Here is a 22,575-nt window from a genome sequence, read left to right as displayed (position 1 = left end):
TTTATTGAAATATTTGACTTGAGCAAATGGTTCAGAAACCCATGCTTTCGAAGTGAAAATAAAGAATCCTTAAAAAGGAAATAGAGTTAATGCTTAAATCCTAATACACAACCTTCCCCTCGATATCATAGAAGAGATATTTTATATATAACACTGTAAGAAATAAAAGAAAGCAAGGTCTCCATGTATGTGGAAAAAGAGTTAAGCTAAAGTAGATCTAGAAAAGGGACTGATGGGAAAAGGGAGAACGAGTTTGACATGTTCTTAATTACATTGTGTTTCATCAGAGTGCAGATGCTCATCAAGATTCCTCAAAAAGGTAGTTGTCTATTTGGCAACCTTTTGTTGCAGCCACTTCAAACTCTTATACACTGTCTTGTTCATATAAAAACCGACTAAAAATGGAAATAACCAATTAATACATTTTATAGCTAACTAAAAAAATCCATTTCTAATCCTAATGGTCACAGAATACAATAAAGTGTACCTATAAACGATTAAAGAAAGGTTAATGATGAAATTCGTTGCTAATTCGAATTATGTACATGTGAACCAATTCCATAACCTTGAAGTTATGAGTACAACGATGTCTAGTGTGAACAAATGCAAGTCCAATTAGCCTAAACACAACAAGATGTCTCAATGGCAAATGACTAGCTAACATATATAGAGAAGGAGAAAGGTTGCTCCAAAATCTTCAACATCCACACTATGTTGAGACATAGTGCAACCTATATCTTATTTATCTTTTCAATAATATTTTGGGGAGGTTGTTTCATAGGATTTTGACATTCACTCCATTTCTTCTAAATAAAGGGAGTCTTTAATATCACATCTGAATAATGAAATTATTGATTATTTTCTAAAGTGAAACTATTCGATGAACCAACATTTGGTTGTTTCCTATCAATACCAAGCAACCTATCGATGAATTGTTTGACTTTGTTAAAGAATTTTATTCTTTGCAATTTGAATTCCTTTGCCTCCAACATATTTTTTCTTAAGGTAATTTCAATTTTTTTTGGTGATTGGAGCAGTATAATTCTCTTTAAATTAGTTTTTGAGACAACAAGAAACAAAGTTGCTTTCGTCGTGTACTTCAGGATTTTCTTTTCATTGTGACTCGTTATTTACATTTTGGTGATATTATTTTGTAACGAATTAATTTCATAATCCTCTTCCACTTCATCATTCTAAAGATCAAGGACCTTCAAGAAATTATATGTTCTCACAACTCATAATTGACAATTCATTACATAAAACAACATGTGTTATTCATGATAAATAACTTTTAAAATCCATTTCTTCACTCAAAGGTCCCTTAAAAATTAGTACTAAATCCACCTATATGTATTTGAAAGTAAGGAAATGCAGGAAAATAATAGAGAAAGAAATGTTGAAGGATAAATCATGTATAACTCTATAAAAATTCATATTATTGACTAACAAAAGAGAAGTATTTACAAAACAAAAATCAAACTTAAATAGAAATCAACTCCAAAATACTAGGTGTCAAACTTAATAGAATTATTGCAACATGAATATTTGTAGTTCTAAATCAAAGATCAAAAATATATTTAAAAGATTCAAAGGCCTTAAATCTTGAATCATATTTGTATAGCTATTAAGATTCTACATTATTGTCTTGAAGACACATAGAGTAAGCTTGAAGAGTGTTTGTATAAGCTCTGCGATGCTTTTTAGTAAATTCGAGGAGAGCGGGTCATGTGAATTTAGGATACAATCGAAGTTTGTTATATCCCACCAATTCAGTTGGTGGATTCATCTCCATATCATTATCTTGACAAAGAAAGAAAGCAAGTTATTTTCTAGGAGTTTTGTTTTTAACCACTGCTCTATTAAAGCAACTTTTGTATCTACCATTCTTAGGGCCTTCAAAATGACAAACACCAAATTTTTTTTATCTATTATAAGTCTAAGAACTAAAAATTTAGAGTATTGCACCTAATGTGGAATGATCTTATAAATTTCACAAAAAAAATGTATTATTTGTTTAATTGATTATGTTTATATTATTTGTATGTAATACATAATACGTTAGCTTATTTTACCATACTTTTTTGTAAATATTCTTATCATAAATGTGTCACATATGTTAACAACAAAAGCATTAAAATTTTGGCGAATGGAATACCATACACTGTCCACAAAAACTTGAAATTTGTACTTGTATTGAGGCATAATACATACAACATTGAATTCAATAAACAGGCTACATTCTTTAATAAGGCACAATGTTTGATGTATTTGTTTTACTTTATGTATCATAATTTTGATATATTAAAAATTAACATTTCCGAAATCTCAAAATTTCTCTTTAATTAATACAAATTAATTTATCTATTAAATTATACAACTACAAATTAATAAGATTTTGTAGTGTCACCTATGTTAATTTTAGTGATTTTTAGTATACTATTATTTTGAGAATAAAATGTGTTTGTAGCTATATAAGGAAATTCATTTAAGAATAAAATCAATCGGAAAAAATCATTAAATATCTCTACCTATGATTATGCTATATTAAGTGTAGATATTTCTGTGTACATTATATAATAAAATTATACCCCAATTTTAGACTGTTTAGACACATTTTTTATATTTCAAAGCTTATTAAGGAAAAATTCAAACTCTTATTTCAAAAATCTATGGTCAAATATATCTTTAAAAATATTTCCTTTTTTAAAATTTGCTTCAAAATATATTCAAACTATTTGGCCACAAAATTAAGCACTATAAATCCCTTCTCATGAAACTATTAAGACTCATTTTTGATACTCGAGAACATTTTAAGGAATTTTTTTCAAAACCTATGGTCAAACATATATTTGAAAGTATTTCCTTTATTTAAAATCTGATCAAAACAAGATATGAACTTGTATCCAAATTTTTAACATACTAAAGCTTTAAGGGCAATAAGGTGTAAGTGGGAAAATTTCATTTAATTTTTCTTTTGAAGATGAGAAGAATGGGAAATTTTTAGGCCAAAGAGCAAGTCTGAAGTTACAAGAACTCAAGACTTTGTTCCTTCAAACTTGAGTGCCATCGCTGGGGTAAGTTGAAGAGATTTTTAAAAGATAGACGAAATAAAGACAGAGTGATAGTTCAACAATTTTTGGTTTTCCCTCTTCATATTCGACACGAATTTTTAAAAAAAAATTATGATGTTCTCCACCTATTTTCTACCCCTAAGACACTTGAGTTTAATATAACTACCAAAGGAATGGTTGGAGTGGCTACTAGTCGGAAATCTATCAAAATAAGTATACTTCCTAAGATGATCATTTTACACCTGTAGAGGTTTTTCTATTGATGTTATGGAAGTACCAAATTGCATAAACATGTGCATTTTTCTAGTTCAGGGCGTATCACTAGTTCAAGAGGAAAACGGATATGTTTATGTAATTTTGTACTTCCATAGCTTCCATAACCAAACCGCTTCAGGTGTAAGATCTTCAACATAAAATGGAAAACTAGAAATAGTTGAATTATTGGGACAACAAATTTCCATTCTTCATCGTCTTCCGATGAAACAACAGACGAAGTTTTCCCACTTTAACATGATTTCCCTTCAAGTTTTAGTATGCTTAATATTTTTTATAGAAGTTCACATGTTGTATGAATCATATTTTAAAAGGAAATACTTTTAATGATATATTTGACCATAGATTTTTAAAAATTTTCCTTAAAAGGTTCACAAGTATCAAAATTGGGTCCTAACAGTATGTAGAGAAAGGCGTAATAATGCTTTAATTTCATATATTTTGAAGCAAATTTTGAAAGAGGAAATATTGTTAAAGTTATGTTTCACCATCGATGTGAAATCAGAGTTGGAATATTTTTCTTAAAAAGTTTTGAAATATCAAAAATGGGTCCAAACAATTTGCTAACATTGGTTTAACTATGCTATAATTTGGGGTATAATATTTTTAGTAACATATCAACATATAATATAGCATAAGTATAGGTAGAGATATTTAAAGAATTTATCCCGTTGATTTTCCTTAGATGATTTCCTTATACAACTACTAATAACGTTTATTCTTAAAATGAAACTATAGTATAACTCACTAAATTTATGTAAGTGAGACAACAAAATATTATTAATTTGTGGATGTATAATTTAATAGATATAATAATATTTATTAATTTAAAGAGACTTGAGATTAAAGAAATGTTAACTTTTATTACATCAAAATTATTGTATGGTAATAATTTATGTGTAATATTTATTTAATTTGCACAAAAATAATAATTTACAATAGATAAAGAAAAATGAATATATCAAAATATTGTATCTTATTAAATTATGTATCCTATTTTATTGAATTAAATGTTTTTTGTGTTATGACTCAATTCATGACTTCAGGTTTTTGTGGACAAAAATTACTACTCCGTTTGTCCAAATGACACATTTATGGCATGAAAATTTATAACTAATACTATATAATAAGCTAATATATTATGTATTACATAAAATTATACAAACATAATCGATTAAACAAATAATATATTTTTTGATGTAAAACATTATTAGATATTTCCATACGGTGGGCAATGATATACAACATGAGTTCTTAGACTGTCGACTTAAATATAACATATTTGGTGTTTTTCCTTTTGCAGGTCCTATCGAGTGGTAGATACAAAAGTATCTTACATAGAGTACTGGTTGACAACAAGACTCCTAGAAAATCGCTTTCTTTCATTCTTTGTCTAGACAAAGATAAGGTGGTGAGTCCACCAACTGAATTGCCGGAAACATCCTTCGACTATATCCTGACTTACGATGTCCTGCTCATCTTGAGTTTACCCAAAAGAATCAGAAAGCTGATATGAACACTTTTTAAGATTTCTTGATGTGTGTTCAAGATAATAATGTAGAAGCTTAAAAGATTTACATGTGAGGTTCAAGATTTAAGGCTTTTTGAATTCTTAGTATATATTTTAAACCTTTGATTTAGAACTACAAATATTCATGTTGCAATAACTCTATTAAGTTAAACACCTAGTATTTAGGAGTTGATTTCTATTTCAATTTGGTTATTAGTCATAAGATTCTTGATGCTAATTTCATTGTACATTTGAAAATTTGTGTTCACAATTAGATATTATGTTTGCACTTTTAATAGTTTTAGCTGTTTTTCACGTATATATTAGTGTAGCACATTGAAGATCTTGGGTTGAATTGGACCTATAGAACATATGCAATATATGCCTTTGATAAAATTTCGTTAAAAATTATGTAACTAAAAATGCAACCAAACAGGAAGAAAAAAATTTACAAGCTCTAATGTTACTACTGTTAGAAAATTATATGCACACGGTAAGCATGCAAAAATCTTAATACTTACATGAAAAATATATAATCAAATAATTTCTACCAGAACATATACAATTATGCTAGAACAGTTAAACTTATTGAAATTTAATTCAAGTATTACCGCTTAATGCGGGAGTATATACCTTCAAGCAAACCCATAAGGTGACAAATCTTCTTCCAAGTTAGTTTCGAAATTACACATATCTTCAAGTTAATCCACAAGATAGATAGCAGCTGTATAATCTTATACAATGATGCCAAATTCACATTCAAACTGTATCAATATTTGGGTGGGCAAGTATTCATATAAACCTACAATCTTTTTATATGTTAGGAAAATTTCTATTTATAGTGATTTCTCCCAATCCAAAAAGGAGAACAAAATGCACTCTATTTACATCTACAACAAAAAAAAACAAAATTTTTTTCTTTTTAAAAGAAAAACTCACGCTAGTCTCCTCTTAATTATATTGAGTTCTAGTTAAATATTGGAACTCTTGAAACCGCAAAATTTACTATTGAGGGTTCCTATTATGGGAATTATTTTAAATAATCAAATAATAATTTATAAATCTTTCCACTAGAAATTACTAATTGCATTCCTCTATGGTATTTTGAAATTCTCTACTAAACATTTATGTAATTCTTCATGTTAAGATTTGATATACTAATCAATAAATTAAATTACTAATAAATTTGATTCAATGCTGAATTTCTTTGGGGTATTACCTAGTTTATTTCATGTGTTTGCTTCATAAATACACTTGAAAAGTCATATGTCTGCTTCATAAATTGCAAAGTTTCACAAGATAAAAACTTATAATCTTCCAAAAAAGTCCTATCTATCGATCTTTTTAACGAGCCATATATTCTATAAACTAGCTTATTATTTCACAAATATATATTATTATCATCTAATATACCAGGCATATTGAAAAATAGACAACACCTTCATTGGCTAGAGGGTTCGCCTCCTCGTTATACAGAGCTTCAAACGAAATTTCCTCAAAATGGCTGCTCACGACCCCCACAACATTCACACTACCTCCACCAGGCCCCATGACGTTCTTTGATAGAATATCAAGTTTTTAAATAATTTTTGTCATGTTTTTTTTCTGTCTCATATTCCTTTCCAATCTACTCTTTCAATAGTTTAAATGTAATAGGAGAGACCTGGTCCTCCTGAGTGTACCACACCCTATTGATGGTTGTCATTCCATGAAGAAGTTGAGTTGCTAATGCCTATTGTTTATACATTACTCCTCCTAGTAACTCTTTGTCAGTGACACCTTTCTTTACTAAGTCCAAACTTATGTAAAAGTACGGAAGGAGCACATTATCAGGCAAATGAAGGGTTGGTCATTGTAGCACAAATTTTTGAGCCATAGCGAAGTTTCGTGTAGAGGCTCTCAATTTATGTGCTTAAGCATTAAATGTTATCTCGAATAGTCATCATCTTCTATGAAGGGAAAAATAGCATATTGAACATAGTAACGAGTTCTTCTGATGAACTTATTGAATTTTCTAGTAATTAGTTTAACCACTCGCAAGCTTCACCCACCGGGGAAAAATGGAGTAATTGCATTGTAACTCACTCAATAGAGATGTTTTTGCGAGTGGAATGGGCCACAAACATCTAAGAATTTTCATATATGCTCATGGGTATCATGATGAGCCAATCTACGAAAGAGCCATTTTAGTTGCAAGAGCTGCAACATAGTGCTCGTTATATGCAACATTGCTTTCCCCTCGCCTTGGGGTGAGAGATGGCCCAAACACCTCCTATAAGAGCGGATGGCCCAACTACCTCCCATTTGGCTCTTCCACATCGTTGAGATTACCGATGACATCTTAGTGGCCCACCTGGCTACTATTATTTTCATTTATACTCATAATTCCTGCTTACGATTGCTACACTTCAAAATAAATGAATTAAGTAAGTAGAAAACAACTAACAAAAAAATACTACTAAACTACATTATCACGTGACAACACTTGTCACCCGCGGAGCCTACACTTTGGACGTGGACGGTACTTGAAGACCATTTATGGCCCCCAAGGAACCCTTAGCCTGAGTTATTTAAATAACCGGAAGACTCAACTCAAATTAATCGAGAGGTAAATTATATTCAACGAAACCCTTTATATAAGAGTCTAGCCAAGACGACTATTATGTTCCAACAAGAAAATAAACTACAAACTAAACTAATGACTGCCTCATCCCCACATCAGCTCTCAGTACTACTCTCAAAACTTACTTTTGCTTATACCTTTAATAAAACGTCCTTCTTTTGGCATGAGATAATTTACTGAACCTTTTATATTTAAAAGCTCTTCTTGGAATCAATGCTTCCCTCTTTAGTTCAAAACATTTTTTGCAAATTCTTAGTTTCCTTTAACCTTAAATTTGAAACAATTATCAATCTTTAGTGAATAGTTAGTAACCATTTTAACTATAGATAAATGAATTCAACTCTTTCTCTTGACTTAACTTGAAACATTAACTCTTAGGGAATACTTAGTTTCATTATAAATTTTAATAATTTAACTCAACTTTTTTCTCTTTGCTCGACTTCTGACTTGAGCCTTAAATAAAGGTTAAAATGGTTGTTAATATTCGTTTAAAACTTTAAGACCTCACTTTGACTTGTTTTTTAATTTTTAAACTCGACTCTTAACTTCATTGACTCTGATCTTAACTTTCCTTGAATTGGATTATTGATTGAAGGATCATGATCTAATTTTTATGGATTATTTCATGATGTTTATATGTAATTTAATGTGATGGAATAAACTAGGAATGATAGGTACATCACTTAGAAACTAGTATCAAGAGATAGGGAAATAACGAGGTCTCTAGGAGTTCATGTTGCTCTTAAAGGAAAGGAGCGCCAGAGCCTGATGGAGACACCATGTCCTCATGCATTCTTGCTGGCGCTGCGCACCAGGGCCTGATAGACCGATTCTGTTCTGAGGCGCTTTGGTAGGTGCGGCACCCCAGGGCCTATCTGATGGGTTTTTAGACTTTTCTTCTCCGATTTACAATTCAAAACCTCCCAAACATCCATGGATCTTTCCCCAAATACTTGTAATGATTAACATATTCAATACCCAATATATTAGACCCAAAAACAGTCTAGAACCATGAATCTAAACTACTAGATATGAATCATAACTTTACCAACAAAGATCCATAAATTGTTCATCAAGAACTTTAAGATTTATGTGGGCGAACTAACCTACAAAAAAAAGTCTCACATACCTCGATAGGGATGACCCCCGACAAAATCCATGCAGATCTTGGTGTTTTTGGACGATTCTTGATCTTCCTCTCCCTTTCGCTATTTCTCCCAAGCCCAAAGCATTCTTACCCTTGTTAAACTTAACTTGGACTTTATTTTTACCCCTAACAAACCTTAAAATGAATTAGGAAATACTATGGTGAAAATACAACTTTGCCCTTACTAAAATCCAGAATAGATTTTCCTCAGCTCAACAACCCAAGTTCTGTAAGGCATATATCCCTCATACGACATTCGATTTTCCCAAACTTTTCTTCGTTGGAAAGGGTTTCTCCAGGGACTCCCAAACATATAAAGAATTTATCCAAACTCCTCAAAGGCTGGAAATATGGTCATTTGAAAATGACCAAAACTCACTTTTGTAAGCTGGAAATTTTCTAGATTTCCTTACTTATTACAAAAAATGATTATTCTTGGTTCTTATTATTAGTTAATTCAAGTTACGACATGTTGCAATATCTCCCCGTTAAAAATGGAAAAATCATCCTCGAATGAGGATTGTTTAACTAAGCTAATGGTAGTAACATCATTTCAATAATCAACAAACAAAAGCAAGTAATAAAATACTTAGCCTTATAAAGTGGTAAGAAGAAAACTTAGTACCTTGATCCTCATTTTCTCCGGATTCAAATAGATTTGGATATCTCTTTTTCATATCCTCCTCAGCTTACCAGGTCTCTTCTTTAACAAGATGGTTCCTCTAAACGACATTGACTGAAGCAACATCTTTTGTACTCAACTTCTGAACTTGACGATAAAAAATATGAACCAGAACTTCTTCGTAGAATAGGTTTTTTTAATCCAAACATTCTCTATTGTAACTATTAGTGAAGTATCACACAAGCAATTCTTCAACATATAAATTTGTAATACCAGATGAACCGGGAAGTAAGTTTCCTTTTTTTACCAAACCTCATATCTCTTTTCAGGGGTGAAAATTATAGATACACCCAATCATCCACATCAAACTGTAATGGTTTTCTCCTAATATATGTGTAGGACTTTTTGCGGCTTTTTGCCTTATTCGATATTTCTTGATTTACTTTGACCTTCTCTAGAGCTTGATGAACTAGATCTTGTTCTATAAACCCTGCTTCACAAACTTTGACCATCCAATAAGAAATCTGAATCTTCTTCTATGAAGATATTCAAAATGATCTATTCGGATGCTTGACTGGTAACTGTATATGTAAGCGAACTCAGTGAGATGTATGTTATCATCCCAATTCCCTTTGAAGATGATCACAGAAGATCTCAACATATCTTTCTAAGGTCTTCATAGTATGCTCTTCTTGTCCATCTGTATGAGGATGAAAATGATTACTTACGTTAACCTTTGAACCTAATTCTTTCTTGAAAAATTTCCAGAACTGTGTATAAATGAGCACCTCTATATGAAATAATGGATACTGGAACTCCATGAAGTCTTACCACTTCTTGAAGTTACAACTTAGCAAAATTCTCGGCCAAATAAGTAGTGTTTACCTGTAAGAAATGGGCTGATTTTGACATTCTGTCAACAATCACCCAAAAAAAATCATGTTGCCTTAGAGATATTGGCAATCTCGTGACGAAGTCCAGATTAATCACCTCACACTTCCATTTCTGATGTTCTATATTCTGAGACAAACCTCCAGGACTTTGGTGATCCACTTTAACTTGCTGACAATTTAACACTTGACAACAGACTCAGCAATATCTTTCTTCATGCCTTCCAACAAATATACCTCTCTCAAATTGTGGTATATCTTTGTAAAACCCAAATGAATGGAATATATGTATCTATAAGCCTCCTCCAAGATCCTCTCTTGGAGTCCATCCACCTTAGGAACACACAATCTGCCTTGGTACTTCAACACCCCATCTCCCCCTTGTTCAAAAGTCAATACTCTTTGTTTATGGACATTTTCCTTCAAATCAAGGAAAATAGGGTCTTGGTCTTGCTTCTCTTTCTCTGACACTAATTATGACTCAGCCCCATTTGTCACAACTATTCCTCCTTACTTGGAATCCAAAGTCCAACTCCCAAATGTAAAAGTATGCATATCTTTAGCGAACTCCATCTTTTCTTCTTCAACATGACTCATACTACCGTTAGACAGCCTGCTTAACACTTCATCAACCACATTAGCCTTATCTCGGTGGTAAAGAATACTTATGACATAATCCTTGAGTAATTCTAGCCACCTTCTCTGTATGAGATTTAACTCTTTCAAGGTGAATACATATTGGAGACTCTTGCTATCAATGAATATATCCACAATAACACCGTACAACTAGTGACGCCATATATTCAACCAAAAACTATATCAGCCAATTATCATGCTTTTGATAATTATTCTCATGAACGTTCAACTTTCTGGAGGCATAAGCTATAACGTTGTCATTCTATATTAACACGCATCCCAAGAAAACTCTTGATTAATCAGAATACACCATGAATCCTTGAATACCCTATGGTAATGTCAAAACCACACCGGTAGTCATTCTCTTTTCCAACTCTTGAAACCTTTTCTTACAAATTTCAGACCATTGAAACTTGATAGACTTCTGAGTAAGCTTGGTCAAAGGAGAAGAGATATATAAGAATCCTTCAACAAATCTCTTATAATGGACGTCCATGCCCAAGAAACTCGTTATATCTTTTGGAGATGTGGGTCTAGTCCAACTCTGAACCTCTTCAATCTATTTTGTGTACACTTTAATCGCTTGAACAGAAATAATACCGCATATGAATCCCATAGACATAATCCAAAACTCAAACATGGACACTTGATATATATCTAGCTTCTTATCTCTTAATGTCTAGAGAATAATCATGTGATGACTATCATGATCTTCTTCATTCCTTGAATAAACCAGTATGTTATCAATGAAGACGATAACAAAAAACTCTAAATAATGTTTGAAGACTATGTTCATAAGATCCATGAACGCTTCATGTGTATTTGTCAAACCAAAGGACATAATAAAAATTCATGATGCCCATATATTGTTCTGAAATTGTTTTTGGAATATCACATTCCCTTACATTCAAATGATGATAGCCTTAGTGGAGGTTAATTTGGGAAAAGGAAGAAGCTCCCTGAAGTTGATCAAAATGATAATCTATCCTTGAAGAGGATATTTATTCTTAATGATAACCTTATTTAATTGGTGGTAGTCTATACACATCATATGAAACTATCTTTCTTCTTTACAAACAAGACCGGAGAGCCCCAAGGTGAGACACTTCGTCGAATTAAGCCTTTATTTTAACATATCTTTCAATTTCTATATTAGCCTTTTTAACTCTGCTTGTTCCATTCGGTATGGCTGAATAGATATTGCACAAGTATCTAGGATGACGTCTATGCAAAGATCCTCTCCTGGAGTCCATCCACCATAGGTACACACAATCTGCCTTGCTACTTAGGCACCCCATCTCCCCAGTTCAAAACTCAATACTCTTTGGTTATCGATACTTGCATTCAAATAAAGCAAAATAGGGTGTTGGTCTTGCTACTCTTTCACCTCTGACACTAAGGATGACTCATACCCATTTGTCTCCACTATTCCTACTAATGTGGAATCCATAAATTTAACTCCCAAATATGCGTGTATGTGCATATCTTAAGCTAACTCCCTCTTTTCTTCTTCAACATGGGTGATCTACCGATAGACAACCTGCTTATGTCATCATAAACCACATTAGCCTTACCTGGGTTGTGAAGAATACTCATGACATAATCCTTGAGTAATTCTAACCACCTGCTTTGTCTAATATTTAACTCGTTCTGAGTTAATACATATTGGAGGCATATTTTATCAATGACTATATCTACATGAACAATATACAAGTAGTGACGCCATATCTATAAAGCAGAAACCACATCAGCTAATTCTAAGTCATGCTTTTTATAACTCTTCTCATTAAACTTCAACTTTTTGAAGGCATAAGCTGTATCAATTTCATTCTTCATTAACACGCATTCCAATCCAACTCTTGATGCATCACAATGCACCACTAAACCTTGAATACCTATGGTAAGGTAAAAATCAGAGTTGTAGTCATTTTTTCAACTCTTGAATGATTTTCTTAATAGCTTCATACCATTGAAACTTGAAAGTCTTCTGAGTTAGCTTGGTTAAAGGAGAAGAGATACATAAGAGTCCTTCAACAAATCTCCCATATTTTCCAACCAAGCCCGAGAAAATCGTTATATCTCTTGGAGATATAGGTCTAGGCAAACTCAGAACCTCTTCAATCTTCTGAGTTTACACTCTAATCGCTTCACCAGAAACAATATTTCCAATGAATGCCATAGACTTAAGACAAAACTCACACTTGGATAACTTTAAATATACCTAGATCCTTATATTCCAATGTCTGGAGAACAATCTTGAGGTGACTATCATGATCTTCTTCATTCCTTGAATAAACCGGTATGTCCTAAATGAGGACGATGACAAAAAAAGATTGAAAAATGTTTGAAGACTATGTTAATAACATCCATGAAAGTTGCATGTGCATTCGTCAAACCAAAGGACATAACCAAAAATTCATAATGCACATACATTGTTCTAAAAGCTGTTTGTTGAATATCACATTCCCTTACTTCCAACTGATTATTCCCTAATTTGAGGTCAATATTGGAAAAGCATGAGGCACCCTAAAGTTAATAAAAAATCATCTGTCCTTTGAAGAGGATATTAATTCTTGATGGTAACCTTATTTAATTGGTGGTAGTCTATACAAATCCTAAGGGACCTATCCTTCTTCCTTACAAACAAGACTAGAGAGTCTCAAGGTGAAACACTTTGTTGAATGAAACCTTTATCTAATATATCTTTCAATTTCTCTTTTAGCTCTTTTAACTCTACTGGTGCCATTCTCTATGGCCTAATAGAGATAGGACGAGTATCTGGGATGATGTCTATGCAAAAGTATATCTCTCTTTAGGGAGGGACAGTGAGTAGATCATTAGAAAGGACTTCTGAAAACTCGTTGACTATAGGACTGAATGAGAGGAAGGTACCTTAACACTTTAGTCATAAGCTAGAACTAAGTGATAGATATACCCCTTAGAAACTAACTTCCTCGCCTTAATGAACGAAATCAAACAATCCTTTGCCATGCTGAACTACTAGCCCACACTATGATTTAATAATTAGGAATTTGAAACTTGACAACTCAAATTCTGAATTGTATTGATTCATAAAAGGAATGGAGCCAGTGCATACCTAGATTGACATCAAAAATACCATTTCTAAATCTACAAGATTAGTTGTAGTGCTCTTGTGATTGATAGAAAAAGGAAAAGCACGATAGAATTTTTTCACTAGAATAGAATCCATAATAGGTGTAAAAACACAGAAGGCTTCATAAAGCTTTCAAGGAAGGATCTCGAACTGATTTGCTACATAAGAAGTCAGAAAGGATAAAGTTTTTCCTAGGTGTGATAAATCAAAAAACATCATAAGTAAAGACTTCGATCATACCCGTGACAACATATGGAAAGTTCTTTTGTTCTTGGTGGCTAGTGATTGCATAGAGGAAGTTTGCTCTTCCGCCTATACCAGAAGTGGCTCCTGTAGGTTCATCCTTGTTTAGTGGCACAACTGATGAAGATTGAGCTCCATATCCTGGATTTCCACCACCTTTGTTATTCTTAGGGAACTCCCTTATGAAAAGACTCTCTTGACCACACTTCAAATAGATTGTCTAGCCAGTAATACCATCTCTTGGTTTGTTTCCACCAATTTATTACATGTAGGAGCCCCGCTTCCTTTTTGTGCCACACTGCCTTGAGACTGAGCTGGTCTTGGCTTGAAGTTCTGTGAATCCTGGCCATTATACTCACCTCGATTTTTGGGCACAGGTTCACTAGCAGATGATTGTGATGCCCATTTGTTTCTGAAATTGTGACCGATTCAAACCACCTTTGTGATGCTCAGAATCATTCCCGATATTCGTATACCTTCTTCTATATTCCTATCTGTCCCTCAGCTTCTTCTCTTCATCTTGTTTGACATAGACCATAAGCCTTGATATGTCTATGTCACCAATCAATATTGCAGCCCTACCTTTTATGCTTGAAGGACAACCTAAGCCAGCAACAAACAAGCTCATTTGGCTCCTCATATTCTTCACCATTTTCGGAGCATAGGGAGACAACTTGGTAAAGTTCAACCCATACTCATGAACACTCATGCAGTCATGTTTCAAAGTGAGGAACTCATGAACCTTTAATTCCTTTAGTTCTCGAGGAAAGAACCTCCCAAATAAGGCTTCTTTAAAAAAAGCCCAACTTGGATGCAGTGCAACAAAAGATCTACCATCCTTCCATTGATTAAACCATGTTCTAGCCACACTATTGAGTTGATATGCAACTAATTCAACACTCTAAACATCAATGACATGCATTTTATCAAACACTTTCTTCAAATCTTCTACAATGATTTCCGGAACCTTAGTAGTGCTTGATCCGGTGAAACTAGGAGGATTCATTCTTAGAAACTCATGAGCCCTCGAGATATAATCCCCTTATTGTCGAGCTTCTCTTTGTTTCCTGACATTGTGGGTAACCACTTGACTTAATATCCAGATAGCTTCCCGGAACTCGACAGTGGTAACCTCTCCTTGGGGTTGCACATCCAGTGCATTAAGAACCCCTTGTTCATCAACATTTCTTGGGCTGGTCGACCTCTTGCTTATCTTCTTGGTGGCGTGATGGTTTGAAATATGTGTAAGCACAAATTAGAGAGATACTTTAAGAGATATACTCCATGCACAAAGAGAATATAAAAGGAGTGAAACATTCCTAAATTTTGTTCCAACACAGTTATAGATGTAGTACAAAGTTTATCACGCCCGAAGCCTACACCTTGGGCTTTGCTAGCACTCGAAGACCATTTTCTGGCCCCAAGCAAACCCTTTATATAACAATCTAGACAAAATGAAACTTATGTTTCAACATGAAAATAAACTCCAAACTAACTATTGAATGTCTACGAAGCCACCAAATTGATTATGATGGCTGTTTGGATAGACCCCACCACATCCTAAAAATAACTAAAATAGTAAAGCAAATTAGAAGTATGTCCTCCAGAATGCAAGGAGATTCACCATTGACTCTGTAGCTCGATCTGGATAACCCAAGCGATGTGTGCTGATCTTAGTTAACTGCGTCATCATTACAAAATGATACGGGCCAACTGGAATCAGTACATTGAACATATGGGTATAATTTGGAATGCTAAAAACATTTATAAAGCTTAAAACGGAATAAGGATTATCTTACCTTGGCTCTGCTCAACTCATAAGAAAACAACTCAATATAAAGCAATAAGAACAGTCTATATAAATATATATATATATATATATATATATATATAATAGGATAAAACAGTGTAAGCTCTTAAATCATCAAATATAGAACTATAAAAAACACAACTTTACATATATATGAATGTCTTTTAGTTTATGTGCGAATTTCTGTAAATGACAACCACCACTATGAGCCTAAATGGTGATACAATGTTTCATCCACGGTACTAGAACTATCCTACATTTTGTCATCGCATGGAACATGCTCAACCTAGTGGATCCACTTATTAAACTCATGTTGTCGTCTAAAAACTATAACACGTTAATTCCCATGATGGATACATGGTTTACATGGGGACTTGAGTTATTTGAACTCTCATACCAACATCGGTGTTCAATACTACTCTCAAGACTTACTTTAGCTTATACTTTTAATAAAACTTCCTTCCTTTGGCATGAGATAATTTACTGAACCCTCTAGATTTCAAAGTTTCTCTTGAAATAAATATTCCACTTATTAGTTCAAAACCTTTTCGCAAATTCTTAGTCCACTTTTACCTTAAATATAAAACATTATCAATATCAGGGAGTATTTAGTCTCCCATATAAATTTAGAAAAATGAACTCAACTCTTGCTCTTTACATAACTTTAAACATTAACTCTTTATGAGTAATTAGTTCCCTTATACTTTTTGAAATTTTAACTCAACTCTTTTCTCATAGCTCGAATTCTAACTTGAGCTGTAAGTCAAAGTTAAAATGATTGTTTAAGACACTTTGAAAACATTGAGAAATAACTTTGACTTGCTTCTTAACATCTAAACTTGAATCCTAACATCTTAGACTTTGATCTTAATTTTTCTTGAATTTGATAATGGATTAAAGGATCATGTCTCATGTTTTATGAATTATTTGATGATGTGTATATGTATTTTAGAGTGATAAAATAACCTAGTAATGAAAGGTACATCACTTAGGAATTAGTACAAAGAGATAGTGAAAGAGGGGGGTGTCTAGGGAGTCGTGGCACTTTGAGCGGCGCGGAATGCCAGAGCCTGATGGAACACTGTAACGACCTGTTTAGTCGTTTTGAGCAGCAGATTTTATTTCTGGAAAAACAGGCTGAGGCGACGGACCCCATGACGGACCGTCATGGGAACGACGGACCGTCGCAGGGTCTCGTTTCAAAACACTTAGAAAATCTGAAATTGGGTACTGAAAATCGACTCTCTGAACTTCGTGACGGAATGGCAGGATGGACCGTCACAGGCGTGACAGACCGTCATAGATTGTTCAGTGGATATTGACTCTCTGACTCTTGCGACGACCTGCAGGACGGACCATCGCAGGCACGACGGCCCGTCACAGGTTGCGCAAATCCCAGGCAGAATCGGATTTCTGGTTAAGTTTTAAGTGACGTTTTTTACTATTCTTGCCTTAATTATAGAATTCGTGGGTTTATATTAATAACTAAAATTCTTGGGGGTTAAAAGAGGTAACCCTAAGTTAATTAGTGGGGTATTGTTGACATCTTTTACACTTAATTATATGTTAACTAGGGTAAAAGAAAGAGGGCTTGAATAAAGAAAATAGAGAGGACAAGGAGAGAGAAATTGATCGATCAAGAGGCAGAGGGAATATCAAAGCTTGGGAAATTGCTTGTTGATTCCAATTCTTCGGTGGAGGTAGGTTATGGTTTCTCTTACGATATTCGTAGTAAACTCTTAATAGAGAATGATATGTATTGATAATATTGTAAACCCTACTATATGCTTATTTATATGCTTGCATGAATATGATTATGTGATTGTGATAAGATAAGCATGACGAAAATATTGAATCCCAAATCTTGAAAAGAAACTTTAATATACATTATTAAGGATGATGCCTTGGTATAGAAGAAGGCTTGATGAATTAAAGAAATGGGATTGATGATGCCTTGGTATAGAAGAAGGCTTGATGAATTAAAGTAATGGGATTGATGATGCCTTGGAATAGAGAAGGCTTGATGATTTACAAAATGATATTAGTGGATCGGAGTGTCACGTAACGACACATGTAGGGGATCGGGTGTCACGAACCGACACGTAGAATTAGGGGATCGGGTATCACGAACCGACACGTAGAATTAGGGGATCGGGTGTCACGAACCGACACGTAGAATTAGGGGATCGGGTGTCACGAACCGACACGTAGAATTAGGGGATCGGGTGTCACAAACCGACACGTAGAATTAGGGGATCAGGTGTCACGAACCGACACGTAGATTTAGGGGATCGGGCGTCACGAACCGACACGTAGATTTAGGGGATCGGAGTGTCACGTACCGACACAAGAGGAATAATGAATATGAGGGATCGGAGTGTCACGTACCGACACAAGAGAATTAAAGATAATGAATCTTGAAAGATGTTAATATACTCAATCTAACGAACATGATTCCCAAATGAGTATGGTATTGGGGCTTGAGTCCTCATGTGTGAACTTGACAGTAATTGTTAATGATATAATACTTGTTGTTGCTACATGTTGAGTTTTATAGTTGATTTACGATAATATCGATATATATTGTTCCCTATTTTGAGTTGGCCGATGATATCTACTCAGTACCCGTGTTTTGTACTGACCCCTACTTTTATGTTTTTCTTCTTGTTATTTGTGGAGTGCAGCAAATGTGCCGTCATCTTCGACTCAACAGTAACTCAAACCAGTCTTCGTTACACCGGATCTTCAGGGTGAGCTAACGCTTCTAGCTTGGACTGGATCTTCTCCTTCGTGTCTTGATGCCTTGAACTTCCGGCATGGACTAGCTTCTTATGTATTTTTAGCTTTTTAGAAACTCTTAGAATTAGTAGTTTAAAGTAGATGTTCTTGTGATGATGACTTCCAGGTTTTGGGAATAATAATAGTTATTGATTTTATTAATGAGTTTAAGTCTTCCGCATTACTTTATGTTGATATTACCTTGAAATATTAAGGTTTAGATTGGTTGGTTCGCTCACATAGGAGGGTAAGTGTGAATGCCAGTCGCGGCCCGGATTTGGGTCGTGACAAAACTTGGTATCAGAGTATTAGGTTCGTTGGTCTCATCACACAAGAACAGGTCTAGTAGAGTCTTAAGGAATGGTAGGGGGACGCCTTTACTTTTCCTTGAGAGGCTATAAGACCTTAGGAAAATTTCACTCTTTCATTCTTTCTTTCGTGCTACTACTTGAGTCCAATTGGTATCTAGGCGATACGAATTGGTATCTGACCATCTTCACTCTCTTTCGCAGATGGTTAGAACTAGAGCAACGACTACGTCAACACCAACACCGGCCAGACAAGAAACAATTGAGCCAGCCACTGGGGCTGTGGCTCGAGGAAGAACAACGGCGAGGGGCCGTGGAAGAGGTCATGGGAGGACGTCCTCTAGGGGAAGAGGACGAACACCTAGCCCATCTGATACTAGGGCAGTGACACCTCCACCGACTGAGGAAGTAATAAGAGAAGGGGAGGATGGGGAAACTGAACAAGTGCAAAATGAGGAAATGCCACCCCAACCTACCCCAGAGATGATCAATCAGGTTCTGGCTTATCTTAGCGGGTTATCTGATCAAGGTCAAGAACCTCCAGTGTTTTCTGCGCCAACACCTCTGGTTTCAGAAGTACAACATGCGGCTACTATGGCTCCCCGCATGGATGTTCCATTGGACATAGGCACATTTACACGTTTGACTACTGGGCCTATAATGACAAGTGATCAGCATGAACTTTTCAGTAAGTTCTTGAAATTGAAACCTCCGGTCTTCAAGGGTGCTGAATCGGAGGATGCTTATGATTTTCTGGTTGACTGTCAGGAGCTACTACACAAGATGGGTATAGTAGAACGGTTTGGTGTAGAGTTTGTGACTTATCAGTTTCAAGGGAACGCCAAAATGTGGTGGCGGTCACATATCGAGTGTCAACCAATAGAGGCACCACCTATGACTTGGGCCTCATTCTCTGGTTTATTTATGGAGAAGTATATCCCCCGGACTTTGAGGGATAGGAAAAGGGATGAGTTCCTGAGCCTAGAGCAAGGTAGGATGTCGGTTAATGCTTATGAGGATAAGTTTCGTGCATTATCCCGGTATGCCACCCAACTTTGTTTCAGTCCTCAAGAGTGGATTCGCCGGTTTGTGAAGGGGTTGAGGTCAGAATTGCGGATTTCGGCCTTACAGATAGAGGCAACGGCAAAATCTTTCCAAGAAGTGGTAGACTTTGTGATAGAAGTGGAAGGAGTGAAGCCAAACGACTTCACCCCAACATCGACATCAAAAAGGCTTCGAAAGGGAGGTGAGTTTAATGGTTCTTACACTAGAGAACAGGGTTCAGGAAGTTACTCAGTCCGACCAATTCAGTCTTCACTACAGACTGTGGTTGGGGGACCACCTCAGACCGGTCAACACTTCTCCGAGGGGCCTAGGATTGACTCCAGAGAATGTTATGGATGTGGGGAGATTGGACATATTAGGAAAAATTGTCCCAGACAAAGTTATAGACCCCCAATAGCTAGAGGTAGAGGTGGTCATGGTAGAGGCCGTTATTCTGGAGGACGTGGTGGTCGAGGTAATGGTGGTCACCAAAACGGCAGAGGTAATGGGCAAACTGGGGCCACTACATCACAACATGGTAAGGGCAACGGACAGACGAACGATAGGGCCCATTGTTACGCTTTCCCTGGGCGGTCTGAGGCGGAGGCATCTGATGCTGTCATCACAGGTAATCTTCTGGTTTGTGATTGCATGGCTTCTGTATTGTTTGATCCAGGATCCACATTTTCTTACGTATCTTCCTCATTTGCTAATGGTCTAAATTTACATTGTGAATTACTTGATATGCCTATTCGTGTTTCTACTCCGGTGGGTGAGTCTGTGGTAGTTGAAAAGGTGTATAGGTCTTGTTTGGTGAACTTTGTGGGGAGCAACACCTATGTAGATTTGGTTATCTTGGAAATGGATGATTTTGATGTGATTCTGGGTATGACTTAGCTTTCTCCGCAATTTGCAATCTTGGATTGTAATGCTAAAACGGTGACGTTAGCCAAGCCTGGGACAGACCCGTTAGTGTGGGAGGGTGACTACACTTCCAATCCGGTACGTATCATCTCCTTTCTTCGTGCTAAGAAAATGGTTAGTAAAGGATGCTTAGCTTTCTTGGCACATCTCAAGGATGACACTACCCAAGTACCTTCGATTGAGTCAGTTTCAGTAGTTCGTGAGTTTCTGGATGTGTTCCCTGCAGATCTTCCTGGTATGCCACCGGATAGGGATATTGACTTCTGTATTGATCTCGAACCGGGCACACGCCCCATTTCTATACCCCCTTATAGAATGGCTCCCGTGGAGTTAAGAGAGTTAAAGGCACAACTTCAAGAGTTATTGAACAAAGGCTTTATTAGACCAAGTGCATCTCCTTGGGGTGGTCCGGTTTTGTTTGTGAAGAAGAAGGATGGGAGTTTTCGAATGTGTATAGAGTACAGACAACTAAACAAGGTAACCATAAAGAACAAGTATCCTCTTCCCCGCATTGATGACTTGTTTGATCAGTTACAAGGTGCTTGTGTCTTCTCTAAGATTGACTTGAGATCCGGTTATCATCAATTGAAAATACGGGCAACGGATGTGCCAAAGACTGCTTTTCGAACGAGGTATGGGCATTACGAATTTGTAGTGATGACCTTTGGTCTTACGAATGCCCCTGCTGCGTTCATGAGCTTGATGAACGGGATTTTAAAGCCATATTTGGACCTCTTCGTGATCGTATTTATCGATGATATATTGGTATACTCAAAGAGCAAGAAGGAACATGAAGAGAATTTAAGAATGGTATTGGAAATGTTGAGGGAGAAAAAGCTTTATGCCAAGTTCTCTAAGTGTGAGTTTTGGCTAGATGCAGTGTCCTTCTTGGGGCATGTGGTTTCTAAGGATGGAGTGATGGTGGATCCTTCTAAGATTGAGACAGTGAAGAATTGGGTAAGAACTACTAATGTGTCAGAAATAAGGAGCTTTGTTGGATTAGATAGCTACTACCGTCGATTTGTCAAGGGATTCTCTTCTATTGCTTCCCAACTGATGAACTTGACTAAGCAAAATGTTCCATTTGTATGGTCGGATGAGTGTGAGGAAAGCTTTCAGAAGCTCAAGACTTTGTTGACTACCGCACCTATCCTTACCTTGCCAGTAGAGGGTAAGAACTTCATTGTTTATTGTGATGCATCCTATTCTGGTTTGGGTGCAGTACTAATGCAAGAGAAGAGTGTGATTGCTTATGCTTCAAGGCAACTAAAGGTGCATGAACGTATCTATCCGACCCACGATTTGGAATTGGCCGTGGTAGTGTTTGCATTAAAACAGTGGAGACACTATTTATATGGGGTTAAGTGTGAGATCTATACGGATCATCGTAGCCTTCAGTATGTCTTTACTCAGAAAGATTTGAACTTAAGACAAAGGAGATGGATGGAGTTACTAAAGGACTACGATATCACTATCTTGTATCATCCGGGGAAGGCGAATGTTGTAGCGGATGCTTTAAGTAGGAAGGCGGGAAGCATGGGAAGCCTAGCTCACTTGCAAGCTTCTAGACGCCCACTGGCT

The 22,575-nt window shown here is 35.5% G+C and overlaps 1 pseudogene; it reads left to right on the top strand.

The window, feature by feature from the left end:
• LOC101257221 (gibberellin 20 oxidase 1-like) overlaps positions 1–4,871 on the top strand; it is an 87,795-nt pseudogene extending 82,924 nt beyond the window's left edge.
• The last annotated feature ends 17,704 nt before the right edge of the window (positions 4,872–22,575 follow it).

This window comes from Solanum lycopersicum, chromosome 10 (genome assembly GCF_036512215.1).
Source record: "Solanum lycopersicum chromosome 10, SLM_r2.1".
Lineage (NCBI taxonomy): Eukaryota > Viridiplantae > Streptophyta > Magnoliopsida > Solanales > Solanaceae > Solanum > Solanum lycopersicum.
Note: the sequence above shows the minus strand (reverse complement) of the source record. Positions and strands in the feature narration are given on the sequence as shown.